Below are 17,842 nucleotides of genomic sequence, written 5' to 3' on the forward strand. Positions count from 1 at the left end.
CATTGTAGGTACTCAATATATATCACTTGGAGAAATTAATACATTCAATAAGCATTTAATGAGCACCTAATATATATATCAGGCCCTATGCTATGTACTAAAATTCGGAGAAGACTGTGTGCCTGGCATAGGTGGGGAGACAGACCTGTACAGTAAACAAATTATCAAAATGAAGAGACAAAGGCAGTAAAAGATGCTTGAGCAGACTGCCGGGGAAGCCCAGGGGAGGAGGAACCAATTTGGCCTGTGGGATAAGGAGGAAGTCGGGGAGAGCCTCACAGCAGAAAAGACTATTAAACAGAGTCTGGAAGGTAGGTTTTCAGTCTGACTCATGGCTGCCAGGAATAGAGACCTAATCAAGTTGCTGTAAGAATGGAAGCAGGCTGTTTTCTATCCCAGCCTGGATGGGTCCGCAGAAGCTCTGAGCTGGGTCTTCGTTGCCGTCTGTGTTGTACTGTTTCTCTCTGGATTCTTGCCTTATTTTGCTTTTTTTATTGACAGCTTCGTGGGGAACCGTATAGAGAGCATGATGGCAAAGAACAAGGGCTTTAGCATAAGACCCATTTGCTGAATTGGTTTATTTCCATGTCTGTGAGATAGGGAGCCCCACAAAACAGCATTTTGTGAGAGTAAAATGAGGTGACACATGCAGGATGCCTGGGACGGTGCCTAACATATATAAAACCCAGAAAAACTCAGTTTTACCATTGCTGGTATTATCTTCATTATTATCACTCACCTTCCTCTTCTTGCTATTGCTATTGCTATTGCTATTGCTTCCTCTTAAGTTTGCCCAGCATCCATCAAGCCCCCCTACAAGCCCCCCTTGTCTACATCAAAGGAGCCTCTGGTGGTGCATACTATTAACACATTCAACTGCTAACCAAAAAGTTGGCAGTTCAAGTCCACCCAAAAGGTGTCTCAGAAGAAAAGCCTGGTGATCTATTTCTAAAAGATCACAGGCATTAAAAACCCCACGGAGAACAGTTCTACTCTAACACACATAAGATTGGCATGAGTTGGAATCTGTAACAACTTTTTTTTTTTTTTGGTCTACTTTAGATTCTCCCGATCACTGGCTCTAGCTTTTAATGTCTCAGTTTAAATGGCTAAAGAGAGAGGTCACAGGTCACCAGGTTGCCTCTGAATGGATCCTCCCTCGGTCCAGTCCCCTGGAGTAGAGAGTCAGGAGCTGGGACAAACATAGCTGCCTGGGTCCCAGCTTCGGGGTGCGTCTATTACCCTAAGGAAAGACTGGCACCTGGAATAGAGCTAGCAGAGAACACTATGTGGACAGAGGGTCCATCCCTGCAGAGGAAACAAACTATGACATGATGAAGACCTGTGACTTCTATGGATTATCCTCTCCTTAATGGTCCTAACTCAATCAAGATCTTAGCTAATTTAAGATTATACACGCAGCTCATATTTGTGACTCTATTATAGTTCTACTGGACAGCTCTGGTCTAGAATATATACGTGATATTCATAGGAGGTAAGGTGTATGCAATTTTAAGGTAGAAGGGACAAAATTACCTAACTGCCACTACGCCATTCAAGAGCCCCAGCCAGCCCTGGGTATTTGCCAACCATGCAAATTAGCTCTGGCCCACTGGCCCAGTCCTGCAGAAGAGTAGCCAGCCCCTAAAGAGATCATTTTGGAGTCAAGTCTGAAGGTACAGCTCAAGGACTACAGAAGCCTTTGTTTGTTCCCATCTGCAAACCCAGGCTGCCAACATATTGGGAGTATAATGAGAATTAACAGAATCAAAATAATGTAAAGGAAATAAGTGCTGAAGAGGATAATCAACATCTTTCTAAATAGATTTGCTGCCAGGGAGGCGGGAGCACAGGGAATGTTTTACCCCTGGGGCCAAGGCAGACAGTGGTCCTGGAAAGGAGAAAAAAAAACACTTCCTGGAAGAGAGTCTTTTAATTGTTCTTTAAGAGGGAGGCAGACGTGGCGAAGACAGGGGAGCAAGTCCTCCATTATTGGGGTGTCTCCATTTACTCAGCCACAGGGGAAGCAGAGGACCACCCCCCAACCATAGCACAGGCCACGTGGCAGTGGTTTTCCATGGAGCACCACTTGACTTCAGCAGCTGGAGGCAGCGTAAGCATCTTAGGCTTCCCAGATGCTTCCCACAGAGCCGGGGAGAGGAAGGAGGGAGCCCTTGGGGCCAGCCAGATGGACATGGGCTTGGGTCTCACCGTGGCACCGATTTAGTGTGACGACTCGGGCTAAGTTCCCTACCTTCTCCAAGTCTTTCTTTCTTCCTAACAAATTCTAATCTCACCTCATTTGTCAAACTCTCATCTATAAAAATCTTAGGCACCGTTTTGGCTGGCAATGAGGATGAAATGAGAGAATACGGAAAAGCACGCAGCACGTTGTAGGAGGCACAGCCTGTGCCTGTCTCCTCTTGCTCAATCCCTTTTGCTCCTTCTCTTTCTCCACCCTTTTTATCAACCAGAGTGTTGCTGTCGAGTCGGCGCCGACTCATGGCAGCCCCACGTGCATCAGAGTAGAACTGTGCTCCACAGAATTCTCAATGGCTGATCGTCAGATGTGGATCGTCAGGACTTTCTTTCAAGGCACATCTGGGTGGACTTGAACTTCCGACCTTTCGGTGAGCAGCCAAGCGCGTTCACCATTTGCACCACCCAGGGACTCCCTTTTATCAGGAAGCCTTGTTAATTGTGTGTTATGTAAAGTTCGCCTCAGTTTTAAAGAGAAGAAAAACAAAGAAGTCTTGCCTCATTCCTGGGACTGGGGGACACACTTGCTGTCCTGTCAGCCCCCAAAGAAAATAGATGTTGCACCTTGAAAACAAGGACTGAGAACCTGAAAGTCTCCGCTTTCACATTTCATCCTTCCTTTCGTCATGGCTGAGTATCTACTGGATGCAGACATTTGCCCAGGTTTTAGCCCAAGGCGCCCTTCTCCAAGGGGGGCTGTGCTTGGTGAACCAGTGGGCAGACATCCAGGGCGCCCCGATTTCCTTCCCTGCTCTACTTTCCTTCGTGGTCTAACCACAGATGTTCGCTTCAATCTCGTATTGAAAAGGCCGCTGCTAGTTTTCACACCATTTCCTCTGCCAGCTCTCTATTATAATCTTAACAACTGCCACGGAATAAAACGTTTTTATTTTCACAAAAATGGCCTGGAATGCACCATTTCCCCCTCATTTCCTTCCTTGTGCTTCTGACCCCACAGCCCCCAACTCTGTGCTGATATCTGAGTGTCAACGTAGGAATAAAACAGTGAACACTTACTGAACATTCTTCACAGTGCTTTGCACTGCTTATTTAATTCTCCAACCACCCTTGAGAGGCAAGTAATTATTAACCCCATTGTACAGATGAGGAAATTGAGGCAAACAGAGGGCTAGCCATTTGCTCAAGGTCCACAGCACTGGCACGGGGTTCCAGAGCCAGGAGTCAAACCTGCGTTGTCTAGTTCTGAGTGGGTGCTGAACCCAGTGCTACACTGATGAAGCATCATGTGTTCCCTAAATTAGTTTGAAGGTGAGAGAGAAAGAGAGAGGCAAATAGGTGAGCCTGGCGGCATGGTAGAAGCCAGAGCAGTGGTTCAATAACACACATCTGTTCAGCAATGACATCCTTGAGGACTGAGCCCATAGCCCAGACACTCCCCCGCCCCCCCCCCAAGCATCACACAATGAGCAGGTGGCCTGGGAGAGACAGCGCAGGACACCCGGGTGTGAGCAAAGCCTTCTGCAGCGATAGCGACCCCACAACAGCTCGTTCCCACCTGGAACAGCTCCATGACCCAGCTGTCAGATTATTACGCCAAATAAGCACAATTCATTTCTCGGCTCCTATCTTATTGCCAGGATCTCACAAGCCATTTCCAAGTTTAGTTTCTGGTCCCCAGTTCTTGGGCACCGTTGCTCAGTGGCAAGAGTTCAGAAATCTCAAATTCAGAGTGGCAAAAGCCCACTCCGGGACTGAATGCAGGCTCCACGCCGGGTTTTTCATAATTGGTTTTCAGAGCAGCCTGTTCCATGATGTGTAATTGTTAGCAGTTGTAAAAAGATAACTCACATTTTAAAAAGCTTAAAGCTTGCTCTGTGCAGATAAAAACTGTGACAAATTATGTTCCGAAAAATCATAAAAGTAGAGAGAGACATGTTAATAACCAAAGGTGGCGTTTCATTTGGAGGTCAGCAAGAGCTATTAAAGTGGTCAGGAATTCCGAGGTTTGGCAGTTATGATTTGACCATATCACTTATCTCCTCCAGCCCATGCCTAAGTATCTCCCTCAGTAAAAAATAATCCACAGACAGTAAGACGGGAGGTCAGGGGTAACTGGGGAGAAAAGCAATATTGCCAAAATAAACCTGGCTTTCAAGGACAGGCGTTCAAATTTACCAAGGCCATTTAATGCTTCAGCTCTGACGGTGTCACCCCATCTTTGGGGATACACTCACATGAATGACCACCCACACGTATTCAGACACACATGTGCACACACACACTATGGGAAAGTAGCTGTGTGAAGATTTTTCTGGAAAAAAAGAGAAATGATCTAAAGTTTTGGTGATAAACACAACAGGCAAGTGTGTGTGAGAAAGGCCGCCTAGTTTCCTCAAACTTAAAAAAAAAAAAAAAAAGGTTCTTTTTCTTTAGCCGAAGTAGAGGCAAATCTGAAAAATGAGAAATCTTGAGCCATTGCGAGTGACGCCAAAATGTTTGCATCTTCACTGGTGGTTGAGAAGACGTTGAATGGAGCCTGGCCAATGGCTGCTTTGAAAATAGGAGGTTGCCAAGCTGTTGGTGGAGTCAATTCAAAGGACTGCAAACCATCCCCTAGTCCCCACAGACACACACAACTAGACAAGTGTCCCAATCTTAGATCAGTTTTCTATGGTGAATTATTATTTCTGAAATAGATTCCTCTTCTGTGCCCTCAAGACACATGTTAGAAGGATCTCTTCATAGGACAGTAATAATAAGACAAAGATAATAAAACCATTCAAGAGGACGAAGGAGTGGAAAAAGGAACTGTGAGTCATGCTAGCTGAGGTGGCTCTCCAACTAATCAGTTGGGTGTTGCTAAGCAAGTCACTTACTTTCTCTGGGCCTCGATTTTCTCACCTGTGAAATAGGACTGACCTAACCCCTCAAGTTCACTGATCGTTGTGAGGATGTGTATAAAAGATGCTGGTGCTGGGCTCCACGTAGAGGCTCTGTCCCCCCCCCCCCCCCATTCCCTTTCTTCAAGAAACTCTAAATTTTCAACATGTTTCTGGGTCCTGAGGAGATTAGCAAATTTCGGTCATTTTGAAATCACTTTTTTTTTTTTTCATGCCATTTTGTTGGCTATTGTTTCTTGGAAAGAGACAAGGAAATTACGCAAGGAAATACAGGCTTACAGATAGAGAACTCTACTCTGATAAGCAGATTGTCCCATCCTTTTGTGTGTTTTTTAAATACATTAAATACATGTACAAGAAAGAAAATGGAAAAACGGCCACTACGTTTTGAAGAAAAGCTCATGCATGTTGTATATGGGGGTATGTGTTCACTCTCAAGGTCTTCGACTTGAGGACGAGGTGCTATAATGAGAAATCCATCTAAGAGCAGACAGTTGGCTTTTTAAACATCTGCATGACTTAGTTTTACTATAAAGTAGAAATCCTGAAAGCCAAGAAATATGAACTTTCTGGAAAGGTTATAAAATGCGCACTGTTTATCCACAGGCCAGCCCAGCGCACATAACTTGAACAAGTATACATAGTCGAGTTTTAATGCATTATAAATGAACATAATTATGCATTTATTTATTTCAATTCTTCATAGATCTTGCATACCACTTAAGCACTGAGAAAGGAGAAGGAAGTGCAAACATGAGAGTGGACCCTGTCATTTAGCACAGAGTCTGAAATGGATTCCTTAACCAAACTCGGTGGAAGAATTGAGATAAGAATCTCACCACAGTTACAAGCTCACCGGGTTTCCACACACTCAAAGAATGATTGCTATTTATTATTTATTTCCAACCTACCATGTGTAAAGCATTCTGTGGAAATTGATTCAATCATTAATTTATTAAGAAATCACCTAAATTTCTTCATTGGGATCCTCACATGATGAAGGTAGGCCTAATTCTTTATCATTTGTAAATGTTCGGTTTCGTTTAAGTTATTACAATTGCTTATAAGTAGCAAGTATGGGGGATGAATCTTGAATGTTCTGGATACAGGCATTAAGACTTCAATTTGCTCCCTTTTCCCTTTAACCTGTTTAAACATATTGCCCTCCTCAAAGGTCTGGGCATATACAGGTGATCAATAAGTACCCATTATTATATTCCTTGTAACAAAGAGTGCACACAGAGACACACACGGCTTTCTGAGTGAAACGCGCTAGTCACCATTGCCTACCCAACCTGCATTGACTATTCACGTATAATGATGGACCAGACTTAGAGTAATACCAAGATGACACTAATGACTTCCCACTGGGACTCATGCTTTGACCTGGTGGTTTTTGTTTTTCTCCTTTAGCAGTGGATGTTGAGATCTTAAGGGTGGATTTCCATCTAGCTAGTAATGGTATAAATAGATATCAAAACGAGAGGCTTCCTTGGCCCTTTGTGTATTAAAGCAATTCTCTATCTCTTAGATATGCTTCTGGGAAGGGTTAAAAGGGCAGAGGTGTGGGATGACCAGTTGAAAGCAAATTCCTAGTAGCATCCAGTACACATTCAAGGAAGGCGCCATTGTTCTAGCGGTCCTAGAGAAGAGAGAGTTCTGCTATTGCCAAGTGTTGCTGGCTTCTGGAATGGTTAACTTCCTATAACGGAAGATAATAATAATAAACACAACAACAAGTGTGACTTTTTCTAGCAGATACTTTGTTCTAGGAAAATCTGCATCTGAAATCTTGAGATAAACTGTTGAGGGGCTCAACAATTAAACATATACCCAACTCCAAAGCTAGGTTAGCTCTTAGAGCAGTTAATGTATGACTCTGAGCCTCAGCTTCCTCTTCCGCCAATGAGATTTATAATAATACCAATCAAATGGGGTGGCATGGCTCTCTCAGGGATTTTTATTTATAATAGTCTCTCTGATTGAAACGTTGTTTCCTTTTGGCCCTACATCATGTTTGGCAGCTTGTCCCTTGAATTTCACCTTCAATGTCACCTTCTCCGAGAGGTGTCTTTGGCCCCCTTACTGAAGAGTTTTTTAATTATTCTCTTTCCTATTCCTACTCCTTTCCATCCTAACACGTCATGATTTGTGATTATGTATTTTATACAACATAAATTATGTATTTATTTATAACTATATACTTATTTGTCTGCTTGATTATTTTCTTTCCTTTTTCTGCAGACTCTAAGCTCTGAGGAAGGCTCTTGGTTTCAATCCCTTAGAGCCTAATAGAGTATCAGGCACATAGTAGGTGCTTGGGAAAATATCTATTAAATAAATTAATATTAAAAACCATGTTGAGAATGCAACATTTGAAGTGTAATTTTATTTTTTAAAGACATGCATAGATATACTTTTACATATACTAAAAGGGGAAGATGGGTTTGTTTCACTTCAGTTTAAACTCTTTCTTCATTTTTTTTTTTTTTACAAAGAGAAGCTGTAGAATTTAAAATTGAAAAAAAAAATAAGTAGCAGAATTTTATGCATAAAAATTAAATGAATTTTAAACCTTCACTTAGACAGAGGCAAAATTCAGATTAGAACTGGCAGTCTGTTAATCACTATTCTTGGTGTAATCCAATGAGCACCTCTGCTCTCTTTATAAGTTAAATTGATTCATCCATGTTGGCAAGTTAGCTATTTCCTTCAAAGGCAGCTGAATTTATTTGGGCTGTATATTAATATCTTATTATCCATCTTATGTACCAGTGATATGATCATTATTTCATCTCAGTATGTTTATTAGAGTAAATGCCTTTTAGACAGTGATGTTGAAAAAAACCTAACCTTTGCCCAGCAGTCTTTCTAGGCAGATCCATGGACATTTCTCCTTTGGCCTGTGGCTGCTCCCATTATCTGAAGAGCATTTGCTGACTATCTCCAAGGGGAATTCCCAGCAATCCAGGGCCAGGCCACATGACTTGAATATGACTCCAGTGTGTTCTTCAGATATTTCTTCCACCCCAGTGCTTAAGGTAGAACTGCCCTTAGAATTTTACTTGTAGGGACTACAGTTGTTGATGAACAACAGGTCAACGACCAACTGGAAATCTTCTCACCTACAGTCTTATAAGTGGGTCACGTGTATGTGTTGGAAGTTGGAAGAGCGGACAGTGAAAGCAGTCTGACCTTGGACGAATGCAGAGCAGGAATGTCTAGAGGAGTTGGGCTGGTCTTGTTAGTAAACAGTAAGAAGGTCATTGAATTCAACCAGATCTGCTTGTCGCTGTTATACAAAGTTCAGCTCAGAAACTTGTACAAGGCAAAATATTAATAATAATCTGAGCCCAAGACCCTTGAGCAGTAAAGTAAATCTTACTGAAGTCGTTGGAAGAGGGAGCCAGAGGAGAATTATTTTGCATACCACACGTCAAACTCCCTAAGAGGCCTCTTTAACCACTGTACTTTCCCAAAGCCCTCATGTCATGCCACATGGCATACCTACAGCAACTTTCCTTTTGGTGAAAAAGAATCAATTCTTGAATAAGATTGTTTAGCTAAACACAGATCCACTGATAATTCTCTCATCTATTTCATATTTCTCCATCTTGAGGTATTTCTTGAAAAACAGCATCATATGCCTTCCTGAGATCAAAACACAATTGTACTCCTGGTATTATGTTTATGTACTAGATCTCTTTCTTCTTCTTTTTTTTTCAAAATCCATTTGGTAATAATCCATCCTTGAATTGGGTCAATCTGAAGTTTACTATCAGTTTCTGAAATTTGTCTTCATTTTTTTTTAAACCAAAACATTAAAAAATCTGATTTTCTTCCTCCCTTCCATTCTGCCTCTCTACAACCACTCAAATTTCCACCTGTGTGTCTTTTCATTGTCCCAGGATATTGTTTGCTTGGTGCATGGATCTGAACAGCCTATAATCACCTGAAGCGGTTATGCTACTTTTTTGTCTTTTGTCCCTACCCCACTCCCACCCCAATCCGGAGTTTCAACTGCAGTTCAAGTACCCCTTCCAGTTTGAATACTTTTTGAAGAAGAAGTTTAAAAATATATATATATATAAATTATATATAAATATAAATATGGAAACCCTGGTGGCATAGTGGTTAAGTGCTATGGCTGCTAACCAAGAGGTCGGCAGTTGAAACCTGCCAGGTGCTCCTTGGAAACTCTATGGGGCAGCTCTAGTCTGTCCTATAGGGTCACTATGAGTTGGAGTTGACTCGACAGCAGCAGGATATATATATATACACCAATGGCTCAGATTTCTCTGGTGCCTTAAGTTTCTTCAAGTCACCACATATGTTATCTCTTTGTTGTTGTTAGCTGCTGTTGAGTTGGGCCCCAACTCATGGTGACCCCATGCAGAGTGGAACAAAACACTGCCCATTCCTGTGCCGTACCCATGATCAGTTATAGATTGGGCTATTGTGATCCAAAGAGTTTTCAGAAGTAGATCACCAGGCCCTTCTCCCTCATCTGTCGTAGTCTAGAAGCTCCACTGAAACCTGTTCAGCATCATAGCAACAAGGAAGCCTCCACTGACAAACAAACGGTGGCTGAACAAGAGATTCATTGGCTAGGAATAGGACCCAGGTCGCCATGGAAGGTGAGAATTCTGCCACTGAGCCTCCAATGGCCCCTGCGTTAACTCTTTAGGTATTTTCCCTCTTTTTTATAAATGAAGCAAATGAGATATTATACATGATAGTAGTAGAGATTTCATAAATATCAATTGAATAAATGAATGAATGAATCAATCAATCAAAGGAGTTAATGAGCTCTAGCACACACCCTGGGCTCAGCATGCCAATCCTATCCCATTAGCACCGTTTTGCACAAAGTATTTCCACTCTTTCTCATTGGGTCACATCCCACTGCCTAACCAGTGGCATAAGACCAGTTCTTTTTTATTCTTCATCTTAACTCCAAACATCATCATAAATGCACCATTTTATGAAATTAGCATTTTCTTTAACTTCACCTCTTTCTGAAATATTACATTCAGGTCAAACAAAGGTAAGGGCATATGCAATATGGAGGCATATTTCTAGTGTTTGGGGCTGGAGAAAACAGTTGAGTGGATAATTCCAGTTAAAAAAAAAAAATCCTGTCACTTTCTCATCAGTGGCAAGATTCTCCTCTGTATTGTGCATTATGTGTATAGAGTTGTGGCTAAATTTAAATTACACACAATTTAAAAGTCAGTTACTCAGAGGCATTAGCCACATTTCAGGTGCTCAATAGCCACGGATGGCTAGTGGCTACCATACTGGACAGCCCAAATACGGAACATTTCCATCCTCGCAGAAAGTTCTGTTGGACAGAGCTGGTATAAAATCCATGCATATGCTTTCTCCATTAAATCAGTCAAAGTGGGAGAGGGAAGCAAATTTTAGTGTTGTGTGGTGGTCATTGAGAAGCCCTGGTGGCCGGTGGTTAAGGCACTTGGCTGCTAACTAAAAGGTCAGCGCTTTGAACCCACCTGCGGCTCCTTGGGAGAAAGATGTGGCAGCCTGCTTCTGTAAAGACTACAGCCTCGGAAACCCTTCAGGGCAATTTTACTCTGTCCTGTAGTGTTGCTATGAGTCAGAACCCTCTTGGGTTTTTCGTGGTGGTCATTTTGAATTTCCCTAGTAGGGCTGGACATTTATCTACCAGATGAAATTCCTAGAGGAGCTGGAAGAAAAATGATTGAGTTGTGCCTAAAAAATAAAAGCCCTCTGACATGCTGGTATTCTAGGCTGGCAACCTTGCTTGTGGCATTTTGAAAACAAGCTTCAGAATCAGGAAAGTATCACCAAAGTTGAAAGCTCCCCTGTAAGAAATGTCTTAGTTTGACCTAAAGTAAGTGTAAGAGACAGGGCGGAGGAAAGGGAAACAGCAGCGGATGTCGAAGTGATAAATGGTACCCTGTCATATCACATTTGACGTCTTCACAGGAAAAGGGGGCTGTGGAGCCAGATGTGGGTTAAGCGAGGAAGTTCAAACCCTTCTCCTGTCTTCATGTGTTTTTCAAGGCACACGTTGAGTTCAAGAGCTCTGAGTTCAATCACAACGTATCCACTCTGTGGCGTAATAAGCCAATAAGGGAAAAAAATATATGTTCTCTAGGAAGCCTCTGTCTTTGTAAAGAGCAAAGTGATGCAGGGCTTCCAAACTGTTGATAAAGAAGGAACTCTGAAGGAAATTCTCTGGGAGAAGATTGTCATTAGCAACCCCCTATCAGTGATGTAAATACCAAGGTAGAGTTGAGGCCCCAGGCAGAGTTGTTATTTGCCACTGAGTCACTTCTGACTTATGGCGACCCCATGAGTGTCAGAGTAGAACTGCTTCATTGGGTTTTCCAGGCTGTGACCATTTTGAAGCATATAGCCTGGCCTGTCTTCCCAGGTGATTCTGGGTGGATTGGACCCCCCAGCCTTTTGGTTTCCCCACCCAGAGACTCCCCAGACAGAGTTCGGCCACTAAAAACCTGGTGACTCTCACTGGACCAGGAATGAAGGGAGCCTCACCTCTCAGAGTCCAGGGTCTCTCACCTCTGTAGGTTGCTTTCCCCAAATAAACACCAAAGAAAAATATAGTATTCCATCTCTGAGAAATCCTCATTAGCCAAGCAGACACTCCTCTCCAGAGTTCATCCCATCCCCAACACCCCATTAGATTTTCCCAGGGTAACTTCCAAATCACAACACACTTATCTGGGCTTCACATCAGCCTTAAAGATGAGGCGTATGGATCTGTTTCCCAGACTGACCGTCTGACTGTCTGACCTATGGTTGTTCACTCTCACAGAAATGCATAATATGACCCTTGTTAAAACCACAATTAGTCTAAACCCTTTACAGGAAATATTGGTTTGGTAAGACGAGAGATACCGTTAATAGGAAGTCACATGATTCACAGGGAGAGCGTGCACATGTAGTCGAATATACACAATTTCTTCTTATCATTGATCTCTGGCTACAGCTGCTGGCTGATGAATGCAGAGGTTAGCATGCCCGTAGCCCTCCGTGCTGTCCCAGGGAGGCCGGAGCAGGAAGAGGCCCTGCCAGCCCTTGAGGCTGAAAGACTTCGGGGGTGTAGCTCTGGTCCCAGGTACAAAGGACTTTTGGGGAGACAGACTCTGCCCATCACATTCCAATTAAAAGAAAAGATAAGCATGGTTGCAGGTCGTAAGTCTGCCCCTCACCACACCAGATTTGCAGGCACCTTTGGTTATGAGCCAAGAATGTCACCCCACACATTCTAAAAGAATTAGAAAATACAAGAGCTTCAGGGCCAATGGCTGGTAGGCATGGGGCTTTGGACTGGAACCAATGCCTGGATCTGCCATATATTAGCTTTGGGGTTTAGGGCAAGTAAGCTTATTCTCCTAGCCTCAGCCACCTCATCTGTACAACTGGGCAGATACTACAGCCCATCATCATTCCTCTGGGGAGTAAATTTAAGAAGTACCGCCAGACGCTCCTTGGAAACTCCATGGGGCAGTTCTACTCTGTCCTATAGGGCTGCTATGAGCCGGAATCGACTTGACGGCACTGGGTCTGGGTTTGGGTGGTGCAGTGGCTAAAGCACTCATCTGCTATCCAAAAGGCTGATAGTTTGAACCCACCAGCTACTTCTTGGGAGAAAGGCTAGACAGTCTGCTTCCATAAAGATTTTTAGCCTTGGAAACTCTATGGGGCAATTCTACTCTGTCCTATACAGTTGCTATGAGTTGGAATCAACTTGATGGCAGTGGGTTTTGGTTTTGAGTCTGTATCATTGGTTCTACTAATTATTAACAGATACCATTTCTTGAGTGTTTATTCTGTTCCAAGCACTAATACAGACAATGCATACATGATGATGCAGTTATATATATATTTATATATATATGTATTATGTGTGTGTATATATACATATACATACACTTAAAAAAATTTTTTTTACACTTATACACATATGTATATATACAGATATATATACGCATATATATACACATATAAATAATATGAATATATGATATTATATATGAATGTATATTTATATATTTTTCCCTCTTGCATTGGCTACTGATATACATTCGTATTAACCAAAACTAAACCTTTTGCTGTCGAGTCAATGCCAACTCATAGCAACCCTATAGGACAGAGTAGAACTGCTCCATAGAGTTTTCAAGGAGTGCCTGGTAAATTCAAATTGCCCAGCTTTTGGTTAGCAGCTGTAGCACTTAACCACTACGCCATCAGGGTTTACATATTCATATTATATATTCGTTTATGTATTTCATATATTCATATTATTTATCATATATATATCAGCAATCAATGCAAAAAGATGAAATAGTCTTACTAGCCAGGTAGCCATGAGAAAATTACTTCAAAATGAAGTTACTTCTCCATTTTCTCATCTGTAAAATAAAGGTAATAATATCTCCCTCAAATTGCTATTGGAAAATTAAATGAGATATTGCTGAGCACAGTTCCTGGCACCTAAGAAGCATTCAATACCAGCCATTACTATTGTTAATATTATTACTGTTATAATTATCATCCCCCTCGATGCTCATAACCATTCCTGAAGTAGCTGACATTACCTTGTTTTAGAGACAAAGAGAGTGAGGATTCGCAGTCAATAAGTAGCTGCTACTATAATTAATACATGACTTAATGTTTCAAATGGAGCCTTATTGGAAAAGCCCAAGTTGCATTTAGCCAGGAGGGAACTGGGATTTTTGAGAGATGCCAGCCATGACTAAACACAACGTTTAAGTGGTAAGAAAATAAAATGTCTGGTTGGTCAAAGGGACATATTCCTAGAAAGGGCTGCACACACTTAGGGGTTTGAGCACAAATTATAGCCTGCGAAGGGAGTATGCATGTTTCCTGAATCTGGGTACAAACCAAGGACACAAGAACTGTGTGTGTTTTCTTCTTCCTTTTAATTTTTCCCGCAACCATGGAGAGTTTGTGAGCTGCTCCGTTATGAGCTCAGACTGCATCCCAGCGAGGCCTCTGCGCTCAAACAAGCATGCTCCTTGTCCATGGGGCCTTGGTGAGGCACCTCCCAGCCCATGGGACAAAGGCCTCAGCAAACCCAGTGCTTTACACCTTGGAACAGTTGGTCTTTTAGCTGTAGTCATGCACATTGTCTGCTTAAAAAAAAACCAAACCCAGTGCCCTTGAGTTGATTCTGACCATATACTTACAGACCCAAAATGCTTTCCCCTTCTTGTATCTTCCTTTCTTTCCCTAAAAAGTGAAGAGGAAGCCATGGGCAAGCCTCTCAGTCCCTGGGTTTAGCCAGTTTCACTATTCTAAGTGATCTCTTCCTTATATCCAGGATAAATCATTTGCTTAGTGGAGAGATGCTAAAACTCGATAAAGTTTAGCTTGAAAAATAAGAGAAAACGTAGCACAATTTCATGTAAGGATTATGTGATTTGATCTAACTGTTTATATTTAAAAGCAATGTTTGCTAATTGTGCATTTATAGCAGACCAAGAAGCACACTACTTTTGCTCCTACATTTTTCACCCCTGCCCAGACCTTAGAAATATTTTTACCAGGCAGTTCCACTTTGGCATCTTGTGCATAGATAAATGACAGAACACAACATTGGCAAAATGGATTGTCATTCATTATACTGTAGAAGAGGCTGGCAAACACAGAGCCAATGTTCTGGCAAGCCTATTTCTGCACCATGGCAGACCTTACTAATGGATCAGGACACTCTCAATTGCTCCGGGCAGGCACAGCCTCAGATTCTCAACACAGTTCTCCAGGCAACCACAACCAAGTGGTCGGAATTAGTAAGCCAGGTGAAACCTGTTTACCTTCCCTGAGACAGGAGAAAGTTCTCAAGCCAGCATCTGTGATCCAGAGAAGCTGTTACCAAAGTATTTGAAAATTGTTACCAATAGTTTAACTTTGTTGCAATCTGAATCTAATTTTTTTAAAGTTATGCTTCCTAGCAAGGAAAAAAAATTATTCTGTGGGGCGTAACCAGGACAATTGTCCTTAGAAAAGGTCCCACTTTATTATTACTCTAATTCAAACTAAAACAGGTATTGACTGTTTATAAATAATCCCTAGGAATATATGGCATTTGACCCAATAATTCCACTCCAGGCTCTAAACTGAAGAAGTTAGTTCAGGGAATGCCTTGTAAAGGAAAGCTGTTCATTATGGCAGTATTTATAATACCTGTAAGAGTAATCTAGATGGCCAACCATAAAAAAGGGAGAATTAACCAATGGATACTCATTTGATTTACTATCATGCAGCAATTAATGTGATTACAAGATACATGCGTTGAAAAATACATAAAAAGACTTGAAGGACATAAATATAAACACTTACAGTGGTCATTTCTAGGTAGCAGATTATGGAAAAATGTTTATCCCCTCATTCGACTTATCACTATTTCCACTTTAATAATATGTGATTATTTTTTAGCAAAATTGTTATTGGACGATAATATACACGCATACACGAAGTGCTCAAATCAGAAATGAGCAACTCAACAATGAATTTTAATAGATGGAGTATACCTGGTTTGGCCCATTTTTCAATTTTATAAAAATGGAATCAAAAGACATACTGTACTTTTTTTTCTATCTGGCTTCTTTCTCTTAATACTGTGCTTTTGAATTCATCCACATTGCTGCATTTAGTGATAATAGGTTCATTTGCATTGCTGTAAAGTATTGTGTTTTGTGACTATAACCGTGTATGATTGATGGGCTTTACCAGTTTGGGGCTGTTCCTGTTGTAGTGCTGCGACAAACGTTGTTGAACGTGGCTTTGATGAACGCACATGAGCATTTCTCTGGAGCCCACCTAGGACTGGAATTGCTGGGTCCAAGGGTAATTACTTTTGCAGTGGAAAAAATATATATGCCTTAAAAAAACGCAACATTTAAAACCTCATTTGGTCAAAGGCAAAAGCAGAGAAGATTCAAGTAATCCAGGTCAGGATAGCAGCTACCCAAGTATTTGTAATAAATACAAAGAAAACTTCCAAGAAAACAAGCGACCATCCGAAAAAGTAAAACCAACTTAACAAGAACTAAAATCCTAATGCACAGGAGGGAGTAATATCTCTCTTTTCCTGTTTTGTGCTTGCTTTTCCCTCTCCCACAATATTTAGAGTGATTGTTGCTTCCCTGTTCTCCAAGACAATATCAATCTTTTGAAAGAAGTCTGCTCACAAGCTTCCCAGGGTTTGGAAAACAAACTAGAGTGTTGCCTCATTTTCCGTACTAAAGGATTCATTTTTAACCCATATCTTTTCTAACCAACATCTTCCACATGACATTTGATATATTTTGATTCTATCCATGTTTACATAATTGCTTATGAAGCCCTTTGTCCCCCCGCCATTACTGTGTGCTTGTTCATACATTCTGGGCTCAGTGGTTGGACAGTTTGGGGGAGTAAATGGACCTTTGTCACTAAGGAGCAGCACAGAGAAAACAGTGATTCTTTCCCTGGGTAAAAACTAACAGCAAGACTTTGAAGTCTCTGAGCTTCAATCCCCCTACTTGTGATTGAGCACTAATAATCTTTTTTTTTTAAGAATTTGCCAGAATTGGGTGCCTAGGGCAGTCCTGGTGCGTAGTAAGTGTACAGTAAATGGCAGTTATCATCATCACCATCATCATCATCGCCATGCCCTCTGGGAAAGAACATCAAGTCAGCATGGAGTCAGCGAGCCTAGTTTCTATCTTTTCTGGAGAGCAGTGAAGACTCTGTACAAATTACCTGGGGCATCTGGGTGGGCATGACGCAGAGCATGGGCTTTAAGAGGGGTGGAGGAATTCTCTCCTCTAAGCCAGGTAGGATCAGCATCTTGGACCCTCTTATGTCAACAGAGCTCTAAAGGTTCCTGCCTCTAGTTCGCAGGGATTTGTCTACTCAAACTGAGGCACCAAAATGCTCCTGCCGACAGAGGTTTATTCTTCTAAAAATACTCATCTTCTTTTCACATTAGATCAATTATTCCTTTACCTAGAAAGAAATAACCTCTTTCTCAACTTCCCATGTCACTTTCCTGGTTCATATCTCTATGATAGTGGTCACTCCCTTCTGCCTAGAATTCTGCCATTGCTTATGAATCTGTCTCCCCTGGAAAGTCAGGAGCAGCCTTATATCTCCAGTGTCTTCACAGTGACTGTCCTGTAATAGCATCATCAATAAATGCTCACTGAATGGATGCTTTGTAACTTAGAAATATTACCAGATGTCACTGGAAAAGGATACACCGAAAGGGGTTATTGTAAGTAAGTAAGAAGAAGGCTGTTGCATCAATTCAGGAAAGAAATAGGCAGAAGTGAGCTAAAGCAGAGGCGAGGGATGGAGAGGGCTGAAAGGACAAGTAGTGGAGAGGTTGGAAGGATCATTCATGGACCAGTTGACTGGAGAAGGTAAAAGAAGAAGGAATAGCCTAGGATGGCACTGAGATCCAGAGTTTGAGCAGCTTGGGAAATAATGACACCATTAATTTGATAGGTTTTTTGGGGGATCGGGGGGAGACAATGAGAACAATGCAAGACTAATGAACTCCCAAAGGACCAGATGGGATCGTGGCACCATGCACCAACAAGTCGCCTTTAGGTCCATGATCCCAGTGCACCTTCTGTGCATTGTATTTTTCCCTTACTTGATATATTTTTACTGACAAGGCAAAGGAGACTGAGGAGTTACTT

The sequence above is a fragment of the Loxodonta africana genome, chromosome 21, assembly GCF_030014295.1.
Source record: "Loxodonta africana isolate mLoxAfr1 chromosome 21, mLoxAfr1.hap2, whole genome shotgun sequence".
Classification (NCBI taxonomy): domain Eukaryota; kingdom Metazoa; phylum Chordata; class Mammalia; order Proboscidea; family Elephantidae; genus Loxodonta; species Loxodonta africana.